The sequence below is a fragment of the Thermobia domestica genome, chromosome 2, assembly GCF_964235325.1.
Source record: "Thermobia domestica chromosome 2, izTheDome1.hap1.1, whole genome shotgun sequence".
NCBI lineage: Eukaryota > Metazoa > Arthropoda > Insecta > Zygentoma > Lepismatidae > Thermobia > Thermobia domestica.
The window spans coordinates 7,182,340-7,188,339 of record NC_137455.1 but is presented as its reverse complement, the minus strand read 5'-3'; the positions used below and the strand labels follow the sequence as shown (position 1 = coordinate 7,188,339).

At 36.4% G+C, this 6,000-nt stretch overlaps 1 protein-coding gene across 1 annotated transcript in view; it reads left to right on the top strand.

Annotated features, from left to right (window-relative positions):
- Positions 1-465: 465 nt before the first annotated feature.
- The window catches only part of eco (Establishment of cohesion), a 30,739-nt gene continuing 25,204 nt past the window's right edge, over positions 466-6,000 (top strand). Inside the window, exon 1 of the mRNA XM_081738319.1 lies at positions 466-622. The gene's annotated coding sequence lies outside the window, so the exon portion shown is untranslated. The remainder of the gene's footprint in view (positions 623-6,000) is intronic.

The window sequence follows — 6,000 nt, the reverse complement described above, 5'->3', positions numbered from 1 at the left end:
CCGATCCATTTGAATGATCGGGGCGATCCCCTCCCCCCAGAAGAGGAAACTTTCTTATTTTATATACGTATATAAATATAACCAATTCCAGAGTTTGGAGCTCTTAAAAGTAGCTCTAAATAACAGTATTACAACCCACCGCCCCTCCCTCAGAAGTCCGTCCTGGATCCGCCCTTGTATTTCAATAATAACATTGACGTATAGTATAAGTAATTTCTTCTGGAAAAAATTTACAAGGCTTAGTTTACTTTTGAGGGTGCGTTTTCTTTGGCTGAAGTTTTCGGAGAGCGTCTTATAATTCAGAAGAAAATATTTAATTAAGAACTGGAACACAATATGAGTTTTAGTTTAATAGATTGGTACGAGAAAGTTTAGTCTTCTGACACGTACCTTTTATTTCTTCTGTTTTTGCAGTGAGTATAGTGATATTTATCGAATATGTGCGATATTTAACATTCGTTGAAGAGTTATATGTCTAAAAGAATCTGGTAACAGTGGGAACGCGGAAATACCGCGAAAAATCGAGACACGATTGTACTTGCAGCGTTAGTTTGGAAAGTTGTTTGTGTTTTTGGTGTGTTTGAGGCGGAATAAGAAGATATCTCCTAATTAAATGATACTGGTAATTTAAGTTAATGTAGACAATAATTACACTTACATATTATTCAGTATTATTGTATGTGTTCTGGATGTTTATTTTTTTAGTAAACTGCTATGTGACAGCATGAAGAATAAATAATAAAATTTGATTTCTGATATTTACATTGTTAGCAATAAAACGCAAATAATAGCAAGTTAGTGTATGCCAAGGTTCGTATATACATACAGATTAAAAATAGAGTCGGTTAGACCTAAGGAATTTGTGTTCTCCCCGCGAAACCTATTTATACTTGAAAGACCTATATTCTATTAGATCTTTTCATTTCTACGTACTGCTCACACTTCCACAAAAAAAACTAAGTTTGCAGCATATAATAAAAACAGCCTTTGAGGGTTACAGCATAATGACAGTAAATATACTTCTCTTTATGTAGTCAACTTAAGTAAAAAATCATCACTTTTCTTGCTTTACATGATTCCCCTGACATTCTATTTTCGTGGCACTTGCCCAAATACTTGCATTCAGATTCAGGGTTAAATTCCAAAGTTGGGCGTCCGTTTCCAGCGAAATTTTTAAAATTTACAGGAAATATATGGATAATTTGATCGTTTGTGTGCTTGATAATATATAAGAGTCTCGAAAAATCTGTTTATTTGTTATATATAAGCGGTTATAAACATGGGACTATATGGCGAGCGGAGGGAACTACTTGGCGCAAGGTAACCGAACAGTTGCATTGTGGGAAAGAAACGAGCATTTATGTTACCAACATGGCGAATGTACAAGGGCAATGAACTAGCAGTTTTAACATTTGTGAAGGAATACATTGACAACGAGCAAAATCTTTTAAAAGTTTGTGAAGAGCACGGATTAATGGACCTAATAACAAATTGCAGAAAGTGTGGAAAGGAGATAACAGTGAAAAAACTTGACGAAAGCGGACGCCCAACTTCGGAATATATGCCCAGATTCATAATATGCGTGCTAACATGATATAGGCCTAGTTATGGGATTTATATATTCGCGAAATTTACGTTAAGTAATGTGCTGTTATTTTGGAATATCAATGTGTGAGCAATGAAAACATATCGGGATATTAGCTGTAAACGTCCATAGTAATGTACAAATACATATCCAACACATGCCGTATAGATTTTTTGTGCTATTCTCGTTTATGTGTATATTCACCATCATTGACGCGCCCACTACCACGCCTCCCCGTGCTGCGCTTCTGCCCTAACTCTGTTAGATGGTATTCATGTTGTTTTTAGCTGCAACGTAGCACAAGTTGGTTAGTTCTTTTTGCACAATAGTTTATATTATGGCATATGTACACTGACCCCTCCCCCCCCTGAAAGTAGTTCTACAGCGGAGAATGAAACTCCATACCCTAAAAATGATCGTTTAAGGTTCAAAGAGTAAGTTTATTTGAAAAGGACCTATGTAGTGAATTTATGTACAATAAATCTGCATCGCGTAATGCCTTAAAAACTTCTATTGTAATGACTTTTATATATCTCCACATGGCATTCCATGTTTAATAAGCAACTGGGAAGTATGGGAACAGGAGTGAGCGGTGATAGGTGAATACTACATAGAGCATATGGGTGAGTACTGTTTTCAGTCATTGTCACTTACAGTACAGTACATTCGAAAGTGCATATTCCAGCGTACATATTGTGTGTGAGCACTACTTCTTTGACATTTGATTACTTTCATTAGAAGTTAGTTGCATGCATGGATAGTAGGCCTACTAGTAGATTTTAACCATAATGTTTCTAATCTGGGCAACACTGTTCTTCATCTGCAAAAGTTGGACAAAGGAATCATGGGGTTAACTTTACAATGCTCCGGCTTGTATACTCACTCTACTCTCTATTAATTTTCTGAAAATGAGTCAAAGCTTCCCTAACCTTAAGCTAACCCGTTCCTACCCCTACCCTGCTTACCCTCACCTTACTGTACTCTACCCTACTCTACTATATCCATTTAAAGCGGTCCTACTTGTCGATGCGCAGCTGGAACGTGTGTTGTAAAGTTTACCCATACATTGTCATATTTCTAAAAGGAACTCTTTATTTCAAAGGAGCGGCGGTGGCTCAATGATAGGGCGTTCACCTCTAGTATGTGAGGTCCCTGGTTCGATTCCAGCTTGCGCCAAGTGAACTTTGTGGTGGACAAACACCGTGGTCGTGGGTTTTCCCGTTTCCTCCCACTTTAATCATTCCACTATATCATTCATTTCTCATAATCGCCGTCTCCTTTAACTCAGATTTAAAACTCAAAGATTTCGTTTGATTTTTCATTTCTTTGTTTCAACTTCATGGGTCTGCTGTATTAAAAATTATTTTATAGCTTTATTTTTTTAAGTATAGATTGCTCTTATGTAGTTTACTTACTGTGTCATTAAAAGGGGATCCGTGTTTGCTACATACTTAATTTGTTCTGGATGTGGAAGTGTTATATTATTGTTTCTGCATCTAATGTGGGCAAGAACTTCTCACTTCTAATACGCATCAATTTCATTTAGACGAAATTTCAATATGTATCTGCATGGGTTCTCTCGTCTTCTTCCACAATCCCATTTCACCAAGTATTTCGTAATCTTTCACTTTCATTGATCATTAGCATCCTTTAGCCTAAGGTAGAGATGCAAAAAAGGCCGGCTTTTTGGAATCGATTGCTTTTTGCACATAAAAAACCAGCTTTTATGGGAAAAAACTGGAATTTTGGAAATTTTGGCTTTTTTCATTTTCATGATTTGTCTCTCCAAATAGCTTTCTTATAGTATACTCTATAGTCAAATAAGATTTCATGACCTAAATACCACATTTCGCTCTGCAATTTACCATTATGATGGATGGAGCACATATTTCATGTATTAAAGTAAACACAAAGTACATAGTATTTGAGAGCAATTTTAGAGGCTATTTAGCTTTATTTTAATTTCTGAGTTATCGACATTTTTTTCTTCTCCAGATCATTTTATTTTTAGTTATTCGTGTTTCATTTCTTAGAGCTTAGTACTCTAGCTTCTAGCACATAATTAAACTTACGTTTTTCAATATATCCAACAGAGCATACATTTTTCAGTTTATGAGTACAGGCATAACTAATATTCCGTTTCGTTTCTATATTCAGCAATAATTTTGCGGATACAACCTTGAAGACCATTTTATACTGATAATCAGTGGCGGATTTAGAAAAGTATTTTGGGAGGGGATTTTCTTATTAATGTTTAGTTTTTCCGAAGTTTCTTAATTTTTATTTAAAGGGAGCTTGAAGTTTATGAGTAAAGGCATAACTAATATTTCGTTTGTTTCAGGAGTTACGTAATTTCGGGATACAAACTTCAATCCGAAAGACATCCCCACCCTAACCCCCTTTGCAAATCCGTCACTGCTTGTAATTAGTAATTACAACGATTTAAAAACAATTAGAAAGAAAGTCGGCCAGGACTCAACAGTATACGCACTATCTCTACATTCACAGATGGACTTTCCAATAGAAGCGCAAAAGCTAACCGCCATTTATGTTTGCTGTGCAGTTGTCCTTAATTTAAATGTATTCTCTCTCTCTCTCTATGGCCTATGGAATCTGAAGATTCAGTACCGCGTTCACAAAAGGTCTCCATTGAATTCTGTCCTTACCCAATTCGATCCAGTTTCTCCTATTGCTATTTCTGCGAGTCCATCTTATTGCCGTCCCATCTGCGCTTAGGTCTTCCTAATGCACGTTTTCCGATTAAAACCTTGAAAGCGTTCCTACCTTCTTTCATTCTGGCCACATGACCTACCCACCTGAGCCTCCTAGACTTTATGACCGTATAAATTATGCAGTTCTTCGTTATGAAGTTTCCCCATTCCCGTACCTCTTGCGTCCAGATACTCGTATCAGGATTTTATTCTCAAATACTTTGTCTGCGTTCTTCCCTCAGCGTAAGCGGCCATGTTTCATAACCATAAGGCACAACAGGCATGATTGTCGTTTTATATATTTTAAGCTTTAAGTTCCTCGACAGAATTCGGAACGACAAAATATTTTGAACTGAATAATAACACGTATTTCCTGATTTCAGTCATTTAATTTCTTCGTTGATATGATTTTGGTTTGGTAATATTAATTCTAAATATCTAAAAATATTCACTTTATCGAAAGCATTATTTGATATTTTGATGTGTCCATAATTTGCTGTATTACGATCCCGCTGAACTTCCATGTATTTAGTTTTCTCTGCATTTACCTCTAAACCAATGTCGCTGCAAGCGTTTAATAAGACCTCTGCTTTTCTTTCGATTGGACTCCTATCATCTCATCTCATATTTACATCATCAGAATACGTACCTCCGGTGCTTGGGGTCCCTGGTTCGATCCCAGCTCGCGCCGTGTGGACTTTGTGGTGGACAAACACCGTGCTGGTGGGTTTTCTCGGGGTTTTCCCGTTTCCTCCCACTTTCTTCATTCCACCATTTCACTCATCTCTCATTATCACCGTCTCCTTTAGCCTAACCGGCATAACCGTGGTACGTTAAACTTAAGGATTTCGTTTTTTCATCAGAATACGCCATAATCTTCATTTTCCTTATAGCGTGCTCCGGAACAAAGCTGAGCAATAATGGCGATAACGCATTTTCTTGTTTCATGCCATTCTCTACGTGGAAGTTCGTGGACAAGAATTTTTCTACTCGGACTTTGGGATTCATTTAAAAATATTTTAATTAATCTAACTAGCTTTATTGGTATTCAAAATTTTGTAACGTTTTACAATGTTTCTCTCCTAACCGAGTATTAAGCCTTTCTAAAATCAACAAGCAATTGATGTACTGGGGTATTGTGTTCCCTCTTCTTTTCTAGTATTTATCGAATGGCAAATATTTGGTCGATACTTGATCAATTTCGCCTAAATCCACACTGATAATCTCCAATAATTTCGTCTGCGTATGGGATCAATCTTGCTAATAGAATGTTTGGGAGTAGTTTACAGGATCTTGACAGAAGAGAAATGCCTCGATAATCGTTACAATCAATTTTGCTGTATTTCTTGTGAATTGGAACGGTATCAGGACATTTGCGGTACAATGAGAAAACCAGTTTCTGTGGGACATTTGCCGTACATAACGTAGACGACATCAGTACATAAGATTGTACAGAAGAATAGAAAACGCATTAGCTGAATATATAGCCTCAAAAGATGTCAAAAAAATTCTTGAGGAAAATGCACACATTCAAAAGTTGAAGTAATTTTTGTTTGTTCCAGAAGAAAAGCTATCGAAACTAAGTTACCAATTCATAGAACTAATTCGTTCATAATATTAACATTGTTTCTTATACTTATTCCGAGCTAGATCTGACTAAAAATTCCTAAATATGCTCATGATAGTGAACAAGTGTGTCTCAGA